A 26,230-nucleotide genomic window follows, 5' to 3' on the forward strand; every position below is an offset into this window, starting at 1 on the left:
GTAGAGACCAGGGATGCTGTTCAATATCCTTCAGGGCACAGGACAGCCCCCAACAACTGAATTATCCAGCCCCAAATGTTAGCAGTACTGAGGTTGAGAGACCCTGGTATAGACAGAAGATAGTTTTGTCTACATTCAGATCATTGTGGATGAGACACGTTTTCTGCCTGTGCTGAGTTTACAGTCTACATGGGCAGACACACAAACACACGTTTCCAATGTAATATGGAAGTACTCTCCAGAACAAGGAGTGTCACTGGGGACTCCATCTTGTCAAGAACAAGGGGGAATATACTTGACACCATCAAGGATGAAGAAAGGCCTGGTAAGAGAATTGAGGCCTGCAGTGGATAAGAATTGGCCGAACTTAGGAGAGGGGAAGGGGCCTGCAGATGTGTGGGTACCTCCAAGCAGCTCTGCCTTACCAGGTGGAAAGCAAGGGAAGGGAGGGCCAGCTCCTGCAGTACTTTGGATGGATGCCAAGCTTGGGCTTTGTCTGTCAGGTCATCTTGTGAGGGTCACAAGTCAAAGGTCATCACCCTGATCCCGGGTGGAGAATGAATACAAGGAGAATCTTGGAAGAGGACCAGGTATGAATTTACTCCAGAAACTGGTCATGAGTGGTGGTTATGGAGGGAATGGATCAGAAACAAGAAATGGGAGGGTAAAATCTTGACAAGTTTGCGTGTAGGCAGTAAAGAAAGGGAAGGTTCTAGAATGACCTCCAAAATTCTAGCTTGGATGACTGGTATTTCCTGACTGCTGAGATTTCCTGACCTGTTGGTGCCTTGACCTCTTCACACCAGTGACCTTTTTCCCCTCCACTTGGGCCACCTACATAAATAGTCACTCATGCCTTGTCGTGGCCAGAAATTTCAATCAGAACTCTTGATTTCAATCCTCCATGATTTGACTTCCTCCTCCTCAGCTTCTAGAATATCTGCTCAGCTCTCTTGATGCACCAAAGCATCCAGTCTTTCTCAGGCTACCCCATCCAGTGACCCTCTGCACTCTTCACTTTTCTGCATATCTGGTTTAGAGTCCTTGATCCACTAATAAAAACCATCAGCTTGATCACACCCTCCAGTATTTTCTTCTCTCTCCTTTCATTATCAGTGCCTAGGAGTACCCTCATCCGTACACACGGTCGCTCTGTATTCCTTCCTTCAGCTGCATGGGAATCTACAATCGTCTCAAAACAAAAGGTTTGATTTTTAAAGAAAAAGCCACACACCTTAATCCTGGATGAAGCCAGCTATCTGGCGTGCCCACAATTGAACAACTAAAGTTACTAGATATACAATCAAGCTGACTCATGATCTCAAACCTTCCAAGGAGCCTCTCCCAATCATCCTTTCCATCTCTGTTCATCCCCTACTTTTATTATTGATTCACCTATGTGTGAAACACGTGTTGCCCAAAGGGTTGGTTTTGCCTTGGTCTCTGGGATGGAAAAAGCACACTTTTAGCATGCATGCTAGAGGACGCTAAGCCCCCACCCAATCTTCAAAGGACCCCGTTCTGTCTTCTGCTTCCATCATCCAAAGAAATTTCTCCCTCAACAAGGTCACCAAAGCCTTCATCTGCCAAATCCAGAGGAAGTGAATGAGATATTACTTGACTTCTCATTAGCATTTGACACATTCCCATCACTGAAAACATTCTGCTCTCTTGGCTGCTATGAGTCCAGTATGGCAGGTTATGAAAGTTTCAGCCTGTGTGACTATGGAAATGTAACCATTCTTTTCTGCTCGTTTTGTGCTGCATGAAAGGGAGGAAATGCAAATGCCTCCCCTCAATTTTGGGGGAGGTTGGAAGTCTAGGTTTCCCTGCTCTCCGTGGAAAGGCAAACCATCCATACCTTCACTTGCTCTGGCTCTAAGTTTAATGGGCCACGAAGAGTAAGAAGAAAGTACGTTTCCAAGTGTTAGTGGAGATAAGAAGGGTGGAGAGAGAGGAAGCACAAGGAACTAGTGGAGAGATAGGGAGGCAATGGAGAGACGGGCACCAGATGGGTCCCACCATAGGGAACAGCTGATATCTGGGAACCACTGAGAGGGGGGAAGAGCCATAATCCAGGCAGCGTTGGGAGAGTGAACCCATCAGAAGCCCACGGTGGGGAGTGTTGCTTGAGTGCCAAGGGCATCAGCAAGAGTTGAGCCTTGACTGACAATCATCCAGGCTTCTTTCTATAGAGAATTTCCCATTACTTGCACATGGATCGGGTCCCTTTGTCTATACCTCACCAGAGAGAATTCCTCTCTGTCCATAGCAGCACCTTACGCATTGACTCACCTAGTCATGCCTCAAGAACGTGTCTTGTTCCCATTCCATGACACCACGTATTTAAAAAGCTCCCCCCTATAAACCCAAAGCATGAAGTCTGGTCACAAAGTGGGACACAAGTGTCCTCCTCTTAAATGTAAAGATGAAGAGGGATAAAATATATAAGCTCAAGGGATACAAGCCAGGACAGGTGTTAGTGACCCTCTTCTTCTACTACCTCTTTTCCCATTCCGCTAACTTCACTGGATGCTTTTTCTCAGTCTCATTTGCTGGTTCTTCTCCTCTTCATCTGACCCTTATTGATGAGCCCCTCAAGACTCAGTCCTTTCTACTTCTTTTTATGTCAAAATAATCACATCCCTTACCATGTTTTTACATAACATCCATATTCTGATGATTTGAAACTGATACATTCAAACTTCACCTCCCCATTCCCAGTTGAGACATCTGACTACTTATTCAGCGTCCACATCTGCATATCCCAAACTTCTCGTGTCCAAGGTTACAGGGCTCTTATGACTTTCTCCTGCTTATCTCTCCACCCAAATATCCAGCCAGTCTCCCCTCAGTCTTCGAACACAACAGCCTCTGGGCCCTCTTTCAGTTCACAAACATGACATATCCTTTTTTGTCACAGGCCTTTTGCACATGTTACTGCTTCTGCCCAGAATGTTCCCTGCCCTACATTGCTTGCTCCTATAGTTACTACTTGAACTGTCATCCCTTGGAGGCACTTCCTCTGTCACTCTGTATCTAAAGCAGGACCTCCCTCTTGTTTTCTATGTATACACCCTCTGTAGTATTAATAACTATGGGCATTTATCTATAGTGTCCTTCACTGCCTACTGACCCATACAAGGGCAGTGACTATACTACTATTCCCAGCCCCTGGAAAACTACCTAATCCATAGAAGATGTGCACCAATTATCCTTTAAATGTATGAATGGTGGGGATTGTAGCTAAGATGGATATACAGGAGGAGAAGAAGTTGGAGAGCTGTAGGGAGGTCAGTAAAGGGATGAATTTCATTTTTAGATGTGTTGAGCTTGGGGAACCTAGAGAACAAATGGATGGATTGATAAGGAAATGACTGGATACGTAAGTGTAAAGGTAAGGGGGGTCAGAGATAAAGATATAGGTAGGGAGTCATCAAAATTCTGGCTGAAACCAGGAGCAAGAATGTGATGGCCCAGGCAAAGTCAGCAGAGAAAGGAGAACAGGGAGCCAAGAATAGAAAACCACCAAGAGGTACCTGTCACTCAGTCACCACCAAGTCCTCCTGCCCAAACTCTTCTGTCTTGTCTAGTGTATGGGTCAGGAACTTTAAATGTAGAAGAAATGCTGGAAGAAATAGCAATGGAGACCCTTCCTGCATTCTTTGCCCCATGCCTTCCTTTGACCCTGCAGCATTCCTACAGAATTGGACTGAGCCTCTGGGGTGTCTAAATGAACACACCTGTGTGTAAACTTCAGTAAAAGATGAGGGTAGATAGCGGAATTAAACACCTTTCAGGGCACTGAAGCTGCTTGCCAATGTTAGACTGCCATCAAAACTTTGGGAGAACCCCTTAGTTATCAGTCACCACGGCAGGCTCAGAGAATGAGTGGTGACCAAAACAAAAATGGTCACAGCCCACAGACTGTTCATGATTAGTGAGAGTGGGTCATGCGGACAAGGGCTGGTTAGTGGAGGCTGTGCTTTCCAGTACATTTCTTTCTCCTCCATTTTAGCTGGGCATATGGCTGCCCTGGCTGCCCAGATAGAAACTACATTTTTCAGCCTCCCTTGCAGTTTTGTGTGGACCCGGGCTAAAGTTTAACAAGATGAGAGCAGAAGTGAGGAATGCCATTACTGGTTGAATTGCATCACTCCCAAAATTCACATGTTGAAGTCATCATCCCCCGTACCTCAGCATGTGAACTTATTTGGAGATAGGGCCTTCATGGAGGTAAGCAAGTTAAGATGAGGTCATTAGGGTAGGCCCTTATCTGATATGACTGGTGTCTCAGAAAAAGAGAAACTTGGACACAAATGCATAGAGGGAAAATTATGAAGAGCTAGAAGAGAAGACATCCATCCATCTACAAGCCAATGAGAGATGTCTGCAGCAGATCCCTTGCTCCCGGTCCTACGAAGGAACCAACCATGCCAGTGCCTTGATTTTGGACTTCTGGTCTCCAGAGCTGAGAAACAATACATTTCTATTGCTTAAACCACCCACTCTGTGGCCCTTTGTTGGAGCAGCCCTAGAAAACTTACTACCAGTTCCAGGTCATGACCCCAGAAAGGAAGGTGGGCAAACTTCCGGGCACACTTCCTTCTCTGCCCGCCGGGAGCAGCTATCTTGGATCTGGAGGTAGAAGCTGTGTATTGATTTGTCAGAGCTACACCATTGTTGACAGAGCACTGACCCCTAGACTGACCCCCTCTGGACTGTTACAGAAGAGAGTCTAACTTCTCTAAGCCTTGGGGTCTCTTTGTTACAGCAGTTTAACCTATGTCCTCACTTACACATCTTGCACACAGGCCATGGCTAGCTGTAAACAGACTCACACACTGCTACCAAAGAAAAGCTTAAAAGTGAATTACACTTGACCTCTCATCGTTGTTATACATTATATATCATATTTATAGAGTTTAAAATGCATCCTGTCATATCCCTTTCTACCTCCTAAATCTCCAGGTTAGTTGATTTCATCAACTCCTACCTTGGTTTTCATGGTCACCTGCACTGCCCTTCCCATTTACAGATCACTCAAAACATCTCTTCCAAGATTTCTCCTTCTTATCCCTCAACCACAATGTTCCCTTTATTTCACTCCAATCGGGTTTTCAAGTTCAAAATCCTTTCTGGAATTCAAGCCTGCCACTGCACTTTTTTTTTTTTTTTCTTTTCAACCCAGGCATGATTGAATGTGACTCAGCCATCATCATTACAGGTAAGCACTTTCCCGAAGCACTTGTCCACCTCTGTTCTATGTCTTTTGCTTTGGAGTAAGATCCCCCTTGAAATTAGAGGGATTCTTCCTCAGGTAGCATTCAGAGGCAGTGGGATTTAGCTAGACATTTTTGGCCTTTTTTTTAATGTTGACATTAATATTCAGATCCATTGTTAAATAATATCTATATGCTTGGCTTTTCTTAATCTATAGAAGTACAAGAAAAAAGGTAAAAAAAAATACTAGTACAAAATGCTAATTAAATTCTATCTTACTTTAAGGAAACTCCTTGGCAAGAATTTCTCTTATCTAAGCTAGAATGTATGAGTGAAAATATTGAACATCAAACATGGCTTGCTTCAGGGCTTTTATTATGATCCATTCCATTGTTCCTGACCTCTTTGTATGCAGATACCCTATGAAAGTTCAAATAGAGGATCTGTTCTACATTCCAGATAAAAATTAAAACTCACTGAAGCACTTATCTACAAATACAAACTAATCAGTCCTACATTCTTTTTTACTCTGGAATCAAGGGTAACATGGATACATTTGAACCATTCAACACTGACATAACATACCTCCCCTATGATCCATTTTTACTTGTGATATTTTAGTGTATTGATGGACTAAGCAGAAGAGAAAATATGGAAAAATCCTACTTCTTCCTCCGGCTTTGGTCAGAGAAAGAGCGTGTGACCTTGGGAAAAGAAAATATCCTTTCTCTGACTTTGATTCTTCATTTGCAAAACAGGGAAAGCAAAGTCCCATAATTTACTAATAAATTATCTCATTACTGAGTGTAAACACTGTTATTGTTTAGCATTTATTTCCGCAATCTGTCAGGACATTTTGAAATTTCTGCATGAAATATACAACTTAATGCACTGTTTCTCCTTCTCCCTTTTACGTGGCGTGTCGGAGGAGGCGAGGCAGAATGGTGAACACATGGGCGATGTAAATGAAATGCTATTTAATTTATTTTGAAATGGATAAAAGGAAAGGTAATTAAGCTTCCTAAAAAAGACTTCCAAATAAACTTCCCTTAAAGAAGGGACGGAAAAGGAGGTTGTAACTGATCAAAGTGGTACATCAGAGTCCTTGACCCTGGAGACAAAGGACATATTGGGATACCACCAAAGAATGAATGCGATGTAATCCCAGGACATCACAGGATGGAAAAGAGGCACCAGAAGTATGGATAAGACGTTTGTCAACAACTATGAAACAAACTCTATCTCTGAAGCCTTTGGATGACATAACATTTGGCATAAGTGACTTCTCTTTCTCTCTCCCTTTCTCTCTTTCTTCTCCACGCACATACAATTGAATATACATACAGCTTATTTTTTGTTTAATGGTAAAAGACCAAGATGTCAGTTTAAAAACCACAAAAAAGAGACAGAAAGCTTTACACATCTGCAGACCCCTAGGGAAGGATTTCCTTCTGCGACATATGCATGCTGGAGAGGACAGCACAGGATCCACAGCAAGTATTAACGACATAAGAAGTCTGTATCATTCGTTACTCCTTTGTAAATATAAACAACCAAACAAAAGGACCTTAGTAGAATAAGGACAACCACACATGTGAATAACCAACATCCCACATATATTGGTAGCTTATAGTCAGGTACAATTGCAAACTAGTTAGTAAACTCCCCAAAATGAACATGTGTTGTGTTTGTTCCAAAAATTGTCCACTCTTCATGAAACTCAAGCTAAAGGAAACTAATATTTATTTCTCAGGACTCTATAATTCCATTTCCTTTGAAATTATACATATGAGAAGTTATCACCCTGTCAGGGTCATTAATGTTCCTAAAAGGTACTCATCATAGAAACTGGCATTTTTATCCTTTTTTAATATACATATATGCTCCAACTAAGCAACAACCTGGACACATAGAGGAACTTTGCTTTAAGTTTATTGTGAAATTAACTCTTATGTGTCAATGGAGATGAATTGATCAGGGCGTAAATTTCCTCTCTTAAGGATTATATGCCCTTTTTCTTTTTTTTGAGAGAGAGAGGCGGGGCGGGGGGGAGAACACATGTGTAGGGGAAGGGCAGAAAGAGAAGGAGAGAATCCCAAGCAGGCTCTACACTGACAGCACTGGGACTCAGTCCCACAAACTGTGAGATCCTGACCTCAGCTGCTATCAAGCGTTGGATGCTCAACTGATTGAGCCACCCAGGTGCCCCTTAATTATGTCTTTACTGTAAAACAAAATAATAAGTTTCCATAAAAAGTATCTTGTAATCTATAGTTTATCAGTTGTCCCTTGTACCCTGCTTTGATTATTTGCTTTCCTCTTTTTCAACATGATCTTTATGAATATGTTGTCTTACTCAAGCACATTTAGTTTTGAAAAGATAGTATACCATGTTAATCTGCCCATAAAATAACATATTACTATGCAGGATAATCAATTACAATAGGGTTTTTACTCACTGCCTTTCAAACAAAGACAGTGAGGATCTGAAACATTCTATTGTTAAAATAAGGTTTTAAGAACTGAAATAAGCATAAAACAATGATCAAGAATGGAGCAGAATTAAAGAACAATATAAAACCCCTGCAATGAAAACAGCCTTGAGTCATGAATGAGCATAAATTGAAAAATCTATTGATTTTCTCTGTAGACATTTCTCAAGATAGTGTCATACTACCATAGATGAGAGATGCTTATCAGAACTAGTCAGAAATAATTCATCTCAGGGAGAAACATTTCATTATTAGGCGATGAGAAGCCTATAACTAGAGCTATTCTAATCGAGTTCTCTTGGTCTGTTAAAAGGTTTTTAGTAAAAGGTATCCACAAGTTTGCATGGGAACCAAGAAACAGCAAAGCAATTCATAATTTTAATAATAATATAACTGGTAATTTACACATTTTAAATATAATTTTCTCCCAAGCTCATCATAAGTCTTGAAGTCTAAATTAAAATACGCAAAATAAATGCTGAAATTGATATGCACCAAGATGATGGTAGTGCTTAACTTAGGGTGGATCTGACAAAGGATCAGTTTCATTTTATTCTCCCAAGCTTCCAAATTCTCTACAATCTAGCGTTAATAGTTTTATTTTTAAAATTTCAATATCAGAGGCGCCCGGGGGGCTTAGTCGGCTAAACGTCTGACTTCGGCTCAGGTCACGATCTCACGGTTCATGGGTTGGAGCCCCATGTCAGGCTCTGCCCTGACAGTGTGAAGGCTGTTTTGGATTCTCTCTCTGCCCCTCCCCCACTCATGCTCGCTCTCTCTCTCTCTCTCTCCCTCTCTCTCTGTCTCTCTCTTTACCTCTCTCAAAAATAAACATTTTTTAAAAATCTTCAGTAAAATTCTGAGGTCCACAAAAGCAAGCAGAACATCATGAAAATTACTTTCAACTCACAGGTCCCAAGCCAAAGGAACATGTCTTATTAAAACTCGCTGTGGATGAGCTTTAATATCTGTAAAAACATCCTCTTCTTCTGGAAAAATATACCCCAAACTGAAAACAGCGGTGGTCTCCATGGAGATGGGAGTGAGAGTGCATTTTACTTTCTCTTTTACACATATTTGTTCTGTGTTGCTTTATTTCTGTATTTCATCTACTAAAAAAAAAAGCTTCCTAGTTTCCTTGAAAAAGTTTGACTTTTTAGTGAAAATCCGACATGATCACAAATGCACACATTTTACAATTGCACAATAGGAACGTATACAGAAAAAAATTTAATCTTTAAAACTCTGCAAACTGAAAAAAGTTTAGGAAGTCACTGAGGTAACGAATGGGGGTTTCTTTCTGGAGTGATGGAAATGTTCCAGAATTAGAGAGTGGTGATGGTTGCCGAACCTTGTGCATATACTAAGAATTGTATTCTATGTGAATTGTATGTCAAAAAATAAACAAAAACAAAACAAAACCAGAAAGCACTGAGGAGGGAGCATTGATTTAGGGCTGAAATATCTGGAACTCTTCTCCTGTAACAACTGTGTCTCCCTTCGGCCTAGAGTAGATGATGAGGGGAGACACAGGATGCTTCAGACAAACCAGCAGAGGCCATTGTTCTCCCGAGGCTATCTTACCCAACAGTAGGACCTTTCTTCAAATCAAATTGCCCTGGCCGTACTCAGGGGAGACTCTCAGGGAAGATATATTTTTACCTCACCAGGACAGGAAACGTCCTCACCAGCTCAGAGTTGGAGACATCTGAGAAACTGCCCCTGTGGCACGATCATCCCCAGCCTTTCATCATTATCTGTAGTTGTGGTGCTGCCTGGATCAGCTGACTTTTGCGGAATAAAGAGCCATCCCCAAATGTAGTGACTGAAAACAACTACTTATGTAGTTCGTGATTCCACAGGTCAGCCATTTGGGCTGAGGCTCAGCTGGGCTCACTCAGCATCCACGTTCAGTGGCCAGTCAGGTAGGTTAGCTGGCTATGAGCTGGGCTGATAGCGTGAGTGGGCCACACGTCCTTCTTCATCCAGTGGGCTAGCCCGACTTGCTCACACAGGGCAGCCTTCCGAGAGAACAAGGGAAGCATGCGAGGCCACTTCATCCACACTCTCTCCTGTTCAAATGGATTCCCAAGGTCAGCCCAGACCCAAGGGGTGGGGACACAGGCTCCACCTCTCGTGGAAAGAATCGTGGGGGTCACACTCTAAGATGCGGGATATAGGGAGGGGAATAATTGCGGTCACTTTTTAAGAACCCACTATACAGCTCTAGCAACAGAGAGTCCAAAATTTTGAACACAAGGAAATAAATATTCAAGAGCTCTCAATTCACGGAGCTGATCTTCCCAGAGGGACACGAGGACCATGATGATTTAATGACTTCCAAGTCATGTATCGTTCAAAGAGAAAGCATTTCCACTAGAGAAAACATCCCCACACGAACAGAAATGCATCTATATCCCTTACCACTGTGCGGCCCACTTCTCTTTAGAGCACCTCACCGTTTCATGTAGACAGAAGGGAGTTTGATTCTGACACCAGACAGACACCGGACTATTAGGGTGTTAGATGAAGGTCGCTGAGAGAGGTCTGGAGATGGTCAACAGACACTTGAAGACATTCAGTGAATTCAAGTCAAGGGAAAGTGCTGGGTTTATGGCTCTTAATGCAAAAAGCTCTTTATGTTCTTGTATTCTCTGTCCCTCAAAGAGGAGACCACCAGGTCAGGTCAGATGTTTTCTCAGATCCATCTTATGTTGCTTACTTTCATAGAGTGAGGGCAACTAACTGGGAAAACAAAGTGATAATCTCGAAATAGAGAAGACTTGAAGTTGCCAAACATCTCAGCGCATCAGAATCGTTCAGTAAACTCAGGGCGCCTGGGTGGCTCAGTCGGTTAAGCGTCCGACTTCTCCTCAGGTTATGATCTCACGGATCGTGGGTTCGAGCCCCGCATCGGGCTCTTTGCTGACAGCTTGGAGCTTGGAGCTTGCTTCTCATTCTGTGTCTCCCTCTTTCTCTGCCCCTCCCCTGCTCACACCGACTCTCTCCGTCTCTCAAAAATAACTAAGTGTAAAAAAAAAATTTTTTTTAAAGAATCGTTCAGTAAACTTATTACAAATACTACTTCTTGGACTCCACTCTCAGACATTATGATTCAGGAAGTTCGGGGGTTTAATAGGTGGGAAAACCTATAATTTTAGCAAGTGTCCCAGTTTGTCTGGGCAAGTTTGGTTTTATTAAGGAAGAAACGGGGATAACCGTATCTGCTCCATCTGGCTTCAAGGGATGCACCAGTAGACATGGATGGATATAGCATGTTGGTCTAAGGTGCATTTAACCAGATCCCGTGAGCCTGGCCAATCACAGAAAGGAAAACTCTGAAGTGAGCAAGGGTATATTGGGTGCATTCCTAACTTACCTTCCAGGGTCTCTCCTTTCAGTCTTTTGCCACTTACTGATTGTTTGTTAAAATCTAGGACATTCGTGTTAGCCCAAGTGTACTACAGGATTGCATACAAACCCCCCAAACCAGAATACTTACACAAGATAGAAAGTTATTTGTTCTCATGTAAGCAGCCCAGCACTGTCATACAAGTGAGCGCGATGGAACCAGAGGGACCCCGCTTGTTGCACGTCACCACTTTGCCATCACTAAACCTCATGGTGTAAGGCAGAACTGGAGCTCCAACCATCACATCCCAGACAGAAACTGGAGGAATGGAAGAGAAGAGGCAGATAAGCCCTCCCTTTACAGAAACTTCACTGAGTTTGCGCACTACCCTTCCACTCACGTTCCATCGGCCAGAATTTAATCACTTGGAAACGAAGTCACTAGAAAGCAAGATTGGTAGATACCGTCTCTATTTTAGACAGACATGGGATCTAAATTTCTATGGAAAAAAGGAGAACCAGAAACTGTTGGACAAGACATTGCTGCCATATGTAGAACCTGTGTTTACAGCCTAGAAAAAGTTTTACACACAAAGATGTCTGTTGTAGAATTATTGACAATACAGTTCACCCTCAAACAATAAAAGGAAACAGAAAATCAGAGAAAATACATTTACAATACTGTGTCGTAGTTATTTAAAAAAACAACAACAACGTATAAGTGAACCCCTTCAGTTCAAACCTGTGTTGTTCAAGGTCAATCGTAATAGCAAGTATTTGGAAACACATTAAATGATCAACAATAGGAAAGTCGTTAAGTCAACTATGGAACATCAATTTAATAAAGTAATATACAATCATTGCAGAGGTTGGTTACCAAGATTCCATAATCATTTTCAGTTTGAAACAGTGTCTAGCCTCTTCCACCTTCTCTCTCCAACATGCACAAAGCACAAAAACTCAAAGCACTAAGATCTTAGACTGAGAAACAGACCAACTGCCCACTCTGGATGCACTGGGAGATGTTGCTTTACTTACCACCAACATTACACTCTCTGCCACTGTCAACTTATATTTACACAGAAATACAAATCCAGGCAATAACTTGGCAGGAAGGAAGGCAGCAGAATCTTGGTGGTTTCTGGTTGATGGTGTCTCAGGAGTAAGCTTTATTGGTGGAGACAGGGAGTCCTGACAGCAGCACTGGCCGAGAATGGTAGCTTTTCTTGTACTTCATTGGGTCTGACTATAAGAAAACAACAAGGGAGGGTGTCTCATGGGAGAACAGATGCACATTAGGTGAAAGACTTAGAACCTGGGAATCCTAGCAGGACCCCTGTACATCTGTGGATTAGAGGAGGAATCCATTCATCTCACAAGAGGGCAGAGAAGTCTCAGGCACACCCACCCGCCTTGCCTTCTCTCCTCGTAAACACTGTGTTGGAACAGGTGCTTCTTTGTTTGATGGTAAGTATTAATGAAAACACTACTTCAAATCTAGAAACATCAATAGATGAACAGATCTTTGATGAATCTTCTGCATTAGACAGACACACCTTGCAATTATTATTATTTTTTTTTTTTTTTGGCATCTTCAGTAGGATTAAAGAAGGTCTGGCTATTTGGAAACACCTGCAGAATATCCAGAAGGCAAAACTGATCTGAGATGAGAAAACCAGAGCCTGATAATAAACAGGAGATGGCTGAGTAGGATGGCAAGAGACTCAAGATTCCATGCAAAATGAAAATGGCAGGGCAGGGAAACACTATTTATGTAATCACACAGTGATGAGTAAGCCCAAACCAGACTCATCTCTCAAAATGAAAGCACCCTCTCCACCCCTCAAAAATCCGAACTTGGAAACACAGAAGGGGAACAGTACAGGATGTGTGTTTAAAAAAAAAAAACAAAACTATAAAACATCACTAACAAAAGAAAAGAAAAAAGTGAACAAGACAGATTTTCCATCTTTCTAGATTAGAGGACCTATAGAAAGGAAGGGAGACTCCCTCTGTTGGTGGGAGTGTAAACTTTCTGAGAAGAGGCAGCTTCTCAGGAGAAGTCACACTGCCTCCTAATGTGTTTTCTTATTTTTATCAGCATCCCCGTTGATGATAGGGAGCCATTTTAGACATTTTTGACATTTTTCTCCCTAATCTCCCCTCCTCATGAAATTTGAAAACTCCAAGTGTTCTGAGTACCTGTTTATGTCCTGTGCATGTAGCTGTACTTTTTATACAGAAGGAAGACTTTTCCCACCCACTCCCATAAAAGTGTTTTTGGAGATTAATGGCATTCTGTAGAAATCAACTAAAATCATTTTCACGGTCAAGCTGTTATGACTTTGGCCAATGGGAGCACTTCTGAGCTGAATTCTATGCCCTTTTTGTCCACTAATATGAGAACCCTTCCTCGCTTTCTGGAATCATGAGCAGTTCCAGCCCCAGCTCATACCTTTCCTGGCCTGAAATAAGCCATTTCTCTAAGGAGCCACGATTACTCATAGAGGTGAGTGGTGTTAAAGGCCAAGAGCTGGTTAGGAGGGGTGCTCACTGCTGCTGAGGTGATAATGTTTCTAGGCATCTCAAGGGTCAGAAATAGAAAATGTACTTTAAAAATGAACATGGGGGGTGCCTGGGTGGCTCAGTCAGTTAAGTGTTGGACTCTTGGTTTCAGCTCAGGTCATGATCTCATGGTTTCATGGGTTTTGAGCCCCGCACAGGGTTCTGTGCTGGCAGCACAGAGCCTGCTTGGGTTTCTCTCTCTCCCCCTCTCTCTGCCCCTCCCCTGCTCATGTTGTCTTTGTCTCAAAATAAATAGATAAATTAAAAAAAATTTTTTTAATGGACACGGAAAGTACAGCACAGGGAATATAGTCAATAATACTGCAATAGCGTTGTATAGTGACAGATGGGGACCACACTTATCATGATGAACACTGCATAAGGTATGTAATTATCGAATCACTATGTTGCACACTTGAAACTAAAATAACACTCACGGTATGTCAACTGTACTTCAATAAATTCAAAAACAATAAAATAATGAAGATGTAACATGCTTTCTATTTAATTTTACTATTATAGTGTTCTTAGCTTTATCCGATAATATTTATAAAATAATTTTTAAATCATGATGCTAATATTATTGACAATAAAACCAGTAATAGCAGTTTATTATTTTTATGATTCTTTTTCTTTAGAGGCATCATATTAAAGATTTACATTTAGGGGTGCCTGAGTGGCTCAGTTGGTTGAGCATTCGACTTCAGCTCAGGTCATGAGCTCATGGTTCATGGGTTCGAGCCCCACATCGGGCTCTGTGCTGACAGCTCACAGCCTGGAGCCTGCTTTGGATTCTGTGTCTCCCTCTCTCTCTGCCCCTCCCCTGATTGTGCTCTGTCTCTCTCTCTTTCTCTCTCTCTCTCTCTCTCAAAAATAAATAAAAAATGTTAAAAAAAAATGATCTAGTACGCATATTAAAGTCACTTGAAATAATCCTTTCTCTGTCATGTCACCAATCTGACATACAATTGCATCTGTTTCAATTTGCTTTAAAATTACTAATACCTATATGAGTCAGAAGCTAAAACAATGCAAAAGGAATACACTGAAATGTATTAGTAGGTAACTATTTCATTGATTTCTTGTTCATCCTTCCACTGTTTTTACAAATGTGTGCACAAGATATAAGAATATCTCTTATCCCGGCAAAGTTAACTTTACTAGTTAGCAGAATTTTCATTTAATACATATTAAAGATAAGTTAGCACCTCTTTTAAACCATTTTTCGCCTTAAAACATACTTAAAATTGTGTTTTATTAAGGGACACGTGTTAGCCTTAACCCACCCTGTTCTCTAGGCTTTCCCCTGCTTTTGGAAACATTCTTTTTTTTCATATCCATGGAACACACCCCTTGACTTTCCTGCACCTGATATTCAGGCTCGTTTGAAGTCTCTCTTCTCACTGTCTCTTAAACACCAGTGTTCTCTATGATCGTCCGTGCTCGTGTCTCTCCCTGGACAATTTAATCCACTCTCCTGCCTTTAATCTTCACCTACATATTAGCAAATCTAAATTCTATAGCTTTACCCGTGACCTAACTCCTGAGCCCCCAACACACACATCCAGCTGCTCACAGGCTATCTCCATTACACATCCACACACATTGGCCATAGAGCACATAGCATTTTGAGTTCATCATCCTGTCCCCCTCCATCTGTCCCCCAGTCTTCTCGGTGTCAGACACTGCACCCACCTGATGGCCCAGCCATCAGACTTCCCTTCTGCTGTCACCTCCTCTCTTACCCAACTCCAGGGCCTGCTCTCACTCCCACCTGCTACACGGCGTCCCAGCCCATCCACTTGTCCTGGCCCCGTCCCTCTGCCGGGTCTTTAGGCCCCATCTCAATGACTACAACTGGAGGCCTAGGAATTACACATTGTCAGTATAATGTTAAATGCTCCGAAAGCACCAACTCAATGCACTGACATAATATAAGCTCTTACTAACAATAGCTATAAGTATTACTAAGGTCGTCCATGGATAACAAGATAGTCTCCAAACAGAATCTATCTTTAAGATTGATTACTTTGCATTTGATTAATCAATTGCTTTTCATTTAATTTGATTCACATCCTCATTCTTATGTGCTTGAAGCTAAAACACATGTGATTTCCTAACTTGGAGAGTCATATAGAGATAAGTGGGGGTAACTCATTCTGAATGAGACAGTTGGATTCCAGACCACTATAAACAGCTGTCCATTCTTAATTAAATGCTATAGATAATGTTTTATCATACGCTCCTATTCCAAATCTGCTGTAAATCAGAGAAATGATGCTTCAGCCTTGAAACATCACTCGTAATAACAACAAGACCCCCAAAAAGGCATAGCCTTTTATTTTACCTCAGGTTAGTGGAGAATAGTTTTATTATGCCTGCCTGGGATACAGGTCTTTCTCTGTTGGAACATTCACTGTGAGGCTGAGATTACAGAAGTGCTATGTCATGAATACAGAGGAAATGTGTTTCTGCATAGTGTGAGTGATAATTAGCAATTGATAAAGAGCCTCAGCTGGGTTAAGACCTTGAAATAAATGGATTTATGTTGGAAGGTAAGCCAGAAAATATAAGGCTATCTACTGCTAAGGGGAAAAAATTACTGCAAAGTACTGATTGTTTAGCCAGAGGCTAAAATTTCTGCAAAAGATGTGAGATAGAAACTTTTGAACAATCCAAAGCATTACAATTTTAACCTCACCATCACTTGTTTTATTAATCCAGAGGTCTAATAGTTTTTACTGAAAACAAAAATTACACCTTCATCATGCCATGGCAAGTGAGTATCAGAGAGATAAGAATCGTGGAATGGGGAAGGGACCCAGAGATACCACCTGGCTGTTCCTCTGAGAATATTTCCTCTATCCTCTGTGTACAACCACAGACAAGGAAAGTTCTCATCCTCCAAAATCATTAATGTGATTCAAAATAAAAATCTCCTCTTGTTTTTAACATTCATTTATTTATTTTGAGAGAGAGAACAAGTGAGCGGCAGAGAGAGAGAGAGGGAGGCAGGGAGAATCCCAAGCAGGCTCTGCACTGTCAGCAAAGAGCCTGACACTGGGCTCAATCTCACAAATCATCAGATTCACCTGAGCTGAAGCCAAGACCTTAACCGACTGAGCCACCCATGTGCCCCTAAAATCTCCTTTAGATGAAGAATTTTCTTTTTTTTTAAATTTTTTTTTAACGTTTATTTATTTTTGAGACAGAGAGAGACAGAGCATGAACGGGGGAGGGTCAGAGAGAGGGAGACACAGAATCCGAAACAGGCTCCAGGCTCTGAGCTGTCAGCACAGAGCCCGACGCGGGGCTCGAACTCACGGACCGAGAGATCATGACCCGAGCCAAAGTTGGCTGCTTAACCGACTGAGCCACCCAGGCACCCCGATGAAGAATTAATTTCACTGATAGTTGAAATTAGAATCCAGGTATATTTCTCTTTCTGTTTTCAGTTGCAAGGGAGAAAAATGTCCACCACTAATTCCTGCCTCTGTGCTCTGCTGAAAAGACAGAAACCTGGTTCTACCAGATCTCAGTGTCAAGCTGTGGGCCCAGGAGTGGCAGGGAACTGTACCTGCCCTTCCAGAATGGTCCAACTAACCATTGGAAGGGCAAGATGCTCTTCAGAGATTCAGGACGGAGAGGTGTAGTTGAAGTGTAAGTCAAAACCAGAGGCAGCACACCAGCAGGAAAAAGGGGGCTCAGAAGAGGAAACAGAGATAGGGGGCTTACCTGAGCAACGGGTATGAAGGTACAAGGGTATTACGTAGACCACCTACAGTTTTGCCTGTGGAGGGAAGTGACTGTTAAGTGCACTAGGTCTGCTGAAAGAGTTCTTGAGTAAACACAGAAGGAGATTAGATAGATGATCATAGATGATGATAGATGATGATGATAGATGATAGACAGATATATGTATAGCTAGCTATCTAGATGGATAGATGATAGATAGATAGATAGATAGATAGTAGACAGATAATAGATGTATAGCTAGATGGATAGCTAGATGATAGATAGATATACAGACAGATAGATGGCAGGTAGGCAAGACACAAGTATAAATAGCAAACTACTGAATTTTTTTTCTGGAAAATTCTTTTGCATAAAACTTGCTGCAAGGGATCTGGAAGTGCCAGTCCGACACCAAAGTAAGAGTCATTGCTCTGGTGCCTCTAAAAAACAGGACACCAGCTTTGAGGTCTCTTTCCTCTTTCTTCTCCAAGAGCATATTTTCATGGTCATAAAGATAATCTCATTTGATGCCTATTTAACAGAGTTGAACACAGATGTAGAAAAGCAGACCGACTCACTCAATCTGTGGCATTTTTCCTGAGACTGCATTCGCTCAGAGGTATTAGTCTTTCCAACACATTCCAATGCCTGCGGATTTTCTTTTTTAATCATGCTATGCTTTCATGTCCTTGGAAAAATCTAAGTTCATCTGGTAATTGGTCAAAATCACTAAGACTTCAACAAAAAATGGACCAAGGTCATGAAGAGACATTTACAAAAAGAAGAAACAAACCTTATTAACAAGCATATGGAAAAGTATTCGTGCGCGCGCGCGTGTGTGTGTGTGTGAGAGAGACAGAGACAGAGAGAAAGAGAAAGAATTGAAGCAAGTAATAGTTTTCTGTATCAAATTAGCCTCTAATTACAGCATAATTATATAATTAAAATCTAATATCAAATTATATAATTATAACTGCTGCAGAGCACACGGACGAGACAGGACACACAGTGCCGCTGGGAACGCAGCTAGACAGAATTCTGAAAGGCAATTGGACGATATTATCGACAAACACCAACATGTGCATTTCCAGGGGTGCAGGAAGCTCAGAAATAGTATTTTGTTACGGGGAAATAGTGAAAATAGAGAGCAAAGTGTTACGCAAGATGTTTTCTATGGCGTTATGACGAGAAGCAAAAGATTACATAGCTGTATAAGCTATGGAATAATCTCACAAAACAGTAATATGAAGCTATAAAAACGTTAACAAAAATGATAACATTTAGAAATGCTTATTTTAATATAAATTTAAAATAACAAGATAACTGACTTGTATAACACACAACACTGGTTAGACTTTTTTAAACTAGAGAACAATAGATACCAGAAGAAAATCCAATGAACGATTGCAAGATGATTTTGAGGGGTTTTGTTTTGTTTTGTTTTTGCTTTTGTGGGTGTGAATTCCTTGGCAATTTATACTTCTTTCTAATGAGCATATTGCATTTTTTCCCCAAATCACAAAGCATTAACTTTAAAGAACACATAGGCTTCTTACCAGATACGTCTTTTTTACATCTTAAAATTACTATCAACTTCTTGTCTTTTCTCTGCCAAGGCAAAATAATTCTTGTTCCTTAAACCTTTTCTTCACAGTCTTACCAAATCAACTCTTTAATTACATTTGTTACCCTTCTCTGAAAAGTTTCTCTAGGTCCTTCTTTAAGAACTTTCCAAAGAAAATTCTGACATATTATGAAAGAGCTCATAGGATCTCTGTTATCAGAGATAGAAAGCAAGGAAATTTTTAGTTATCTCTGGGTTTTTTTTTTTTTAGTGTTTATTTGTATTTTTTAGAGAAAGAGAGACAGAGCACAAGTGGGAAGGGGCAGAGAGAGAGGGAGACACAGAATCTGAAGCAGGCTCCAGGCTCCGAGCTGTCAGCACAGAGCCCAATGTGGGGATCGAATTCAACGAACCGCGAGATCATGACCTGGGCCAAGGTCAGACACTTAACAGACTGAGCCACCTAGGCGCCCTGAGTTATCTTCGTTTAACTCAGACTTTTTTTAATGCAAAAAAAGAAAAAAAAATGAGGCTAAGAAAAATGAAGTGCATTTCATGGTGTCCCAGAGCCAATCAGCACCACGGCCAGGCTCTTCTCTTACTCTGTTACCTACAGAACCTGGTTAACACATCCATTTCACTCCCAGGTCTGGCTCTCATTCTCTCTCTCTCTTCTGGAACCTACTCTGGGTCTCATGCTCATTGTTCATGTATTCATGAAACCTAAGGATAAACGAAAATGTACATAACTTGCATCTCACCAATTTTCAGTAAAATAACGAGCAGCATTTCCCTTACGATTGTTTAGACACATTCACAACCTTCCTTATTCACATACTGGAGAGGAGCAGAGACAAGGTTTAGCAGAATCCAGGAGGCGACTCATCTGAAAGACAATTGTGCTCGTCCTGAAACAGGATCTCAGACTCATAATTGAAAATAGCTGAGTATTGATGTTAGAAACTTTACTAAAACGATGAATCATGCATTGAGGCAAATAGCAACACTCTTGAAAAAGTAGAAGGCTGGCCATCGCTGCCAACATCTACTCTTAGCCAAGGTTCTCCCTGGAGCTACTCTGTGCTGGAGACTGGTCCTTGCCAGGCCGTAATCTTCATGAACCCCCACTTTTCAAGCCTTCCTTGAATCAGAGTAGACAGTTAACCATTGAGATTCAAAGAGTCTCCCTTGTGGGACACATTGTATACGTGTACCCAGCAAAAGTGAGCAAAGAGCATGACATGTCGACAAAGCAAGTGATTCTGTGCAAGCTGGAAAGCTTTGAAATAAGATTGATTGAAAGAAGTGAAAAAGACATAGCAAACCAAAATATTGACGATAGGGGCACTGGGTGGCTCAGTCAGTTAAGTGCCCGACTTCAGCTCAGGTCATGATCTCACGGCTCGTGAGTTCGAGCCCCACATCTGTGCTGACAGCTCAGAGCCTGGAGCCTGCTTCAGATTCTGTCTCCCTCTCTCTCTGTCCCTCCCCAGCTTGCACTCTCTCTCTCACTCTCACTCTCTCTCAAATATAAATACACATTAAAAAATTTCTTTCTTGGGGCGCCTGGGTGGCTCGGTCGGTTAAGCGTCCGACTTCAACTCAGGTCACGATCTCGCGGTCCGTGAGTTCGAGCCCCGCGGCAGGCTCTGGGCTGATGGCTCAGAGCCTGGAGCCTGCTTCCGATTCTGTGTCTCCCTCTCTCTCTGCCCCTCCCCCGTTCATGCTCTGTCTCTCTCTGCCCCAAAAATAAATAAACGTTAAAAAAAATTTTTTTTTAATTTCTTTCTTAAATGTTGATAAGAGAATTGAAGGGCTTTAAAAATACTTCTCTACAGGGTGCCTGGGTGGCTCAGTTAAGTGTCTGACCAGCTCAGGTCATGATCTCACGAGTTGTGGGTTCGAGCCCCACATCAGGCTCTCTGCATCAGCACAAAGCCCACTTCGGATCCTCTGTCCCTCTCTCTCTCTCTGACCCGCCCCTGCTCATGCTCTCTCTCAAAGATAAATAAACATTAAAAAATTTTTTTAAATACGTCTCTATGTCATGTAACTTAAAAAAAAAAAAGTTTTCAACCTTGCCGCTTCTTTGTAAGTTGCGAAAAACTTCAAACTTACAAACTCTGTAAATGACCAAATGACCCAGCAGGGTGAAAAAAGAAAAGGACGACAAATGTTCATAGATAATGCATACTGGAAGGCAGCTGGGTGACAGCATCCATCAGATGAAAAGGAATTGCCATTATGGTACCTGAAACGGGAAAACGGGATTAGCAACATGCATCTATAAGGGAAGGAAAATGTCTGGTTGGTTCAAAGGAAAAATCCTCCCCCGAAAATCGCCAAATCTGATCAAGGGTTGTTTCGTCATTAGTTATAAATATAACATAAACATAGATACGGCTGCCCTCTCTGAAATTGCTGCTTTGGTAGGTCGGACATTGTTTAACAGAACCAAATAAATTAATATGTGAGATGTATATCCTTCCTTGGAGATCAAGAATTGAGATCCTTCGAGGCAGGCCTTTGGCTATAGCGCTAAACTCCCTGCTGTGAAGACAACCTTTGAGCCTCAGCCCCAAGGTTGACTGGCGAACTTGGCCACAAGCAAGCAGCAAAGGAGGGCATCTCAAGCGAGTGATTCCTGGCTGCTGACTGCTCTGCTCAGAGTGAAGATTACCTGGGTCCCTACCGTCTCCCCTAATCTCTACCACGTCTGCGTTCAAGGCCCCTCAGCCGACGCCCACAAATCTGGAAGAGCACGGGGTCTCCTCACATGTAGAAAGAAGGATGCGCACCGAGCCTGGCCCAGGTGAAGGCACTCGGAGAGCAGACCCAGGAGCCGGGCCGCCAGGGTTCAAGTCCCGCCTGGACCACATTTCCACCTCCACCTCCGGCTCCCACTTCCTTTATCGGGAACCGGAGCCCCAGATGGCCTGTCTCCGAGGGTCACGTCAGCCCTGGTTGGGTCGCCACATACAAAGTCCTCAACGTAACAGTGCCTGGCACGCCAAGAAACTCCAGATGCTAGCTGTTCGTGTGACACGTGCATTTCCAGACGAGTGTGTGCGTCCGTTGAAACAGATATAAAAATATGCCCGGAGTACACAGTTACCTATGCTAATGTGTTCACACATACGGATGAAAGTTTGTACCGTGAGAAAGAAATACCTCCAGATTAAATACAGCAGAGCAACCACAGCAAATACTTGTATTTTCCTAGTTTCAGCTCTAGACACTCCCCAGGGACTCAGGCGATCCCTCTCTCCCCTGCATTATAAACACGACTGTCAAAATTAATCTGCAGTATTAGGGGTAGTGTTGACAGTTTCATCTCTATAAACGTTATTACTGTATCTTTTTTCGAAACCCACAAACCTCTGCCCATCTTCTCCATCCAGAGGGAGAAGCATTTCTCCTCATCGATAGAAATTCAATTTGCTGCTCAAGTTAAGAAGCAGTAAACTTCTCTCTCCCTTGCTTTACTGCTGCTTTCACAATCATAAAACGAGCCTAACGTTTAAATGTTAGAAAGCACTTAATGTTTAATCGTTGGAGATTAAGTCGCTTTCATGATGCCTGAGCTGCCTGGCAACAGGTTAGACATTGATTGCCCGCCTGCTCCGAGGGGCAGGACTGCAGCTGGGAAAAACATCTGCCCGGCTTCCCAGGGCTCGTAAATGCCAAAGGATATGAAAAGTTTCCTTTCCCAAAGTAGTTGCAAGTTCCAAGGAGCCAGCGAAGAGCAGCGCTGGGCCACACTCAGTTCGCTAAAGGAGAAACATGTGCGCACAGGAATTTGTGATGGGCTGGGGCCCCAGAGTCTGGCCAAGCTGGGGCCTCCCAGAGCTGTGGCCGTGGCCAGGAGGAGCCCCTCGGTCACCACACTCTCGAAATGCAAGGAGCAGACAGGGCCTCACGTGAGAAACGCCTCGAAAAGGCCCATTCAGCATTCATCCCGTGTCATGTGGCTAATCTAAGAACCATTCCCAGCAATGTGCTGGCACTCCACGCCTATAGAATGGTTTTCTTTTGTCCCTCTCAATCAGACCAGGGAACAGAGGCCAAAGAAGGAAGGGAATAATTGCTGGCTGTCCCCCATTCAATCTCTAACAGCCAATTTTGAAAGAAAAGAATTCAGCACGAATTCTCAGAAGGATGTTAACATCCTGAACGACATCCTAGACCCAGACCTCGAGCCCAGAGGAGGCTTTGTGAATGGGGAGCACTGCCCTATGAGGAAGGACCCAGGGTACCACCATGACAGCCATTCCCTACTGAGTCACGTCTCAGAAGCAAAGATTCTGAGTTCAAATCCTTGCTCCCCCACTCGCTGACACCCTGAAATTGGGCAAGACCCTCTCTCAATTCAGGTTCTTTTTTATTTATTTTTTATTTTTTTTAATGTTTCTTTATTTTTGAGAGAGAGAGCCATAGAGTGGGAGCGGGGAAAAGGCAGAGAGAGACGGAGACACAGAATCCAAAGCAGGTTCCAGGCTGTGAGCCGTCAGCACGGAGCCCGACGCGGGGCTCGAACCCACAAACTGTGAGATCATGACCTGAGCCGAAGTCGGACGCTCAACCGACGGGTTGAGCTGCCCCTAGGGTTCTTTTTTATAGAAAGAAGCTCATGATGTAGGAAGATTGTGCAGGATGGGTCATCCAGTAGGAACCCAGTGGATGTTAATGCAAACTGAATCTAGAATAAATGTATCATCAGAGCCCAGCAAAAGCCAGTTGTGTCATTTGGAGCTTCATCATTGAATAAATTGTCTCCCTTAAATCCCTTTGTACTGAGCTTCCCAACCTCAGCACTGTTGACAACTGGGGCTGAATAATTCTGTGTTGTGAAAGGCTGTCCTGAGCACTGTAGGATGCTCAACAACATCCCTGACCTCTACCCACTAGATGCCTCTAGCTCGCCCACCCCCAAGCTGTGACAAACCACTGTCTCCAGACACATGTTCCCCTAGGTTCCCTGTGGGGCAAAACTTCCCCCAGCTGAGAACCTCCGCTTTGTATTATCGTCGGATGCTGGGAACTTGTCGGCAAAAAATACTCTTTGCTCCCCATAGACTGCATATTAAACAGAGTCAGGTAACTTTCCAGGTGATGGCGCACTTATCGGGGCACCTGGGAGGCTCAGTGGGTTAAGCGTCCGACTTCGGCTCAGGTCACAATCTCACTGCTCGTGAGTTCAAGTTCTACATCGGGCCCTGTGCCGACAGCTCGGAGCTCAGAGCCCCGAGCCGGCTTCAGGTTCTATCTCCTTCTCTCTGTGCCTCCCACGCTTTCTCTTTCTCTGTCTCAAATATAAACACTTAAAAAAAAGTTCTCTGGTGGCTATTCTCTGAAGGCCAGAGACTGGGCCTGTGGTGACTGGGATGGACATGATGGAATCCCAGAACAGCAGAGGCCAAGTGACAGCACTTACCTACAAGCCAGGTGAGCATCTGGGCAGCAAGGATAAGGTGATCATCAGAATGTTTGATTCCCACAGAAATCTTAGGTGGTGGCTAATTGACCAGAGTATCCCTTGCGAGGAAATAGATGAGCGGCACCCTAGACCGATCCTTGATCCATCTAACAGGGCCCACGGTAGCCATACTGGAGAGGCAGCTCGTCACCCAGTTTCCAAGGTCAGCACCTGCCCGGGAGCTGCACCTACGAGCCTGGCTCCTCTTACCCTCCTTCACCCCAGACCCCTAGCCTCCCTCCTTGTTCTGTTTTCCTCCATGATATTATCTCTATCTGAAATACCTTCTTCCTTCATTCGGCAGCGGCCTTCGATGCACGAGGCATTGCTCTAATGCAGGGGACGACGTACGTGAACAAAACAAAATTCCAGACTCGCGGAACAGCCCTGTATTTGTCTGGCTTATTACCTATCTCCCCGATCATATTGTCCTAGAGAGCGGGGATCTCGTCTGTCTTGTTGACTGCTGTGCCCCAGCATCTCGAAAGGCACTTGGTGTATACAGTAGGTGCATAAATAGGTGCCGAATGAATGACTAGATCATCTGCTTGCTGTTGAGAAGAGTCTGTGTCTCTCCCGTGGTTTCCCTTTTTCTCTGACATCTCTGAGTCCCAGCCTTGCTTCCTCAGTCGGGTCACACCACAGGCCAAGCCCTGGTTATGCTTGGTGAGCATCTCAGTCAAGTCGATGGGTGACGACGCAGGGACAAGTGGCTCAGGAAAGGTGTGGCCATCAGGAGGATGATCAGAATCACTTAAGGGAGCTTTGAAAGAGCACAGATCCCAGGGCACAGCTCTCTGGGCTTCTAATCCTCTCCATCTGGAATGGGGTCCAGAAATCTGTCAAAGTGCCCAGGCAGCTTGGGGTAGGGGGGCTCTGCTCTGGCACACCCACACTCAGTATCTTCACTCCATCCTTGTTCTTCTCCAGGAGTGTCGGTGGCTCCCTCTTCTTCCCCAGAGCGTGATTCTGAGAAGGACCGAGCGTGTGTGGGAGCACAGGAGGTTGGAGAAGAGAATGGAATATTCCTCTGAAACTGTAGATGCAACACTAATCTAAATGTCCCCAGAGAAGCCCACCCCTCGTGCCAGCAGAGACATCTCTCGAGCCATGGCTTGTCTTTTCACCCCAAATATGCAAAGAAAAGGCAACAACCATCACCTACAGCTGTGACAGTCATGCATAAGTGATGCAAAATGACACCTCGGGATGCAGAGATTCCTGTTCCTCAGCAACGTGGGGTCACCACTGACATGCACCCCTGATTTTCCCATCCACAGTTCCCAAGACGGAATCAGTCAGAGGTGCTGGGAGCTTTAATGCCGAGTGAGAGTTTCATTCTGAGAGCCTTGCTCTCCGCTGCATCACGTCAAAAAGCAAGCCCAGGAAAGGGCCTCTCTGATATGAATATTTCAGGATGAGAAAAGAAGGTGCGATGATCTCATTGTGAAGGAAGCTCGGTCCCTCGAGGTCATCTGCAGAGCTGGAAATGATTCACAGAGAGAACACTGACCTTCAGCGTTTTCTCTGCTGTGCATTTAAACGTCGGCCACGGGCTAACCCAGCAGTCCACGGTGGGAGCTTGGGAGGCTCGGGTTTCAGACCTGGACTTACTGGATATGTAAGTGCAGGCCGGGGGCCTGATTCCAGAAGCCTGTGCACAGACACAACGTGTTACACTGAACTTCTGAGCTCAGGCCCGCCGCACAGGTCTGGGTCACCAACCGCTGTCCAGCGGTACAGGCACCAGGGCCACGGGGGCTCCGTGCCCGGCTGTGGAATCTGAGCAGATCGGCAAAACCAGGCCTTGTCACGGCAGCAGAA

General features: G+C 43.5%; 1 long non-coding RNA gene across 1 annotated transcript in view; it reads right to left on the minus strand.

Moving 5' to 3' along the window:
- LOC109267819 (uncharacterized) overlaps positions 1–26,230 on the minus strand; it is a 179,473-nt gene that overhangs the window by 80,928 nt on the left and 72,315 nt on the right. The window contains exon 3 of the long non-coding RNA XR_008423656.1: positions 10,544–12,312. This is a non-coding gene — a long non-coding RNA (uncharacterized LOC109267819). The remainder of the gene's footprint in view (positions 1–10,543; positions 12,313–26,230) is intronic.

Source organism: Panthera pardus, unplaced genomic scaffold, assembly GCF_024362965.1.
Source record: "Panthera pardus isolate Hobbes unplaced genomic scaffold, ASM2436296v1 HiC_scaffold_2, whole genome shotgun sequence".
Taxonomy (NCBI): Eukaryota; Metazoa; Chordata; class Mammalia; order Carnivora; family Felidae; genus Panthera; species Panthera pardus.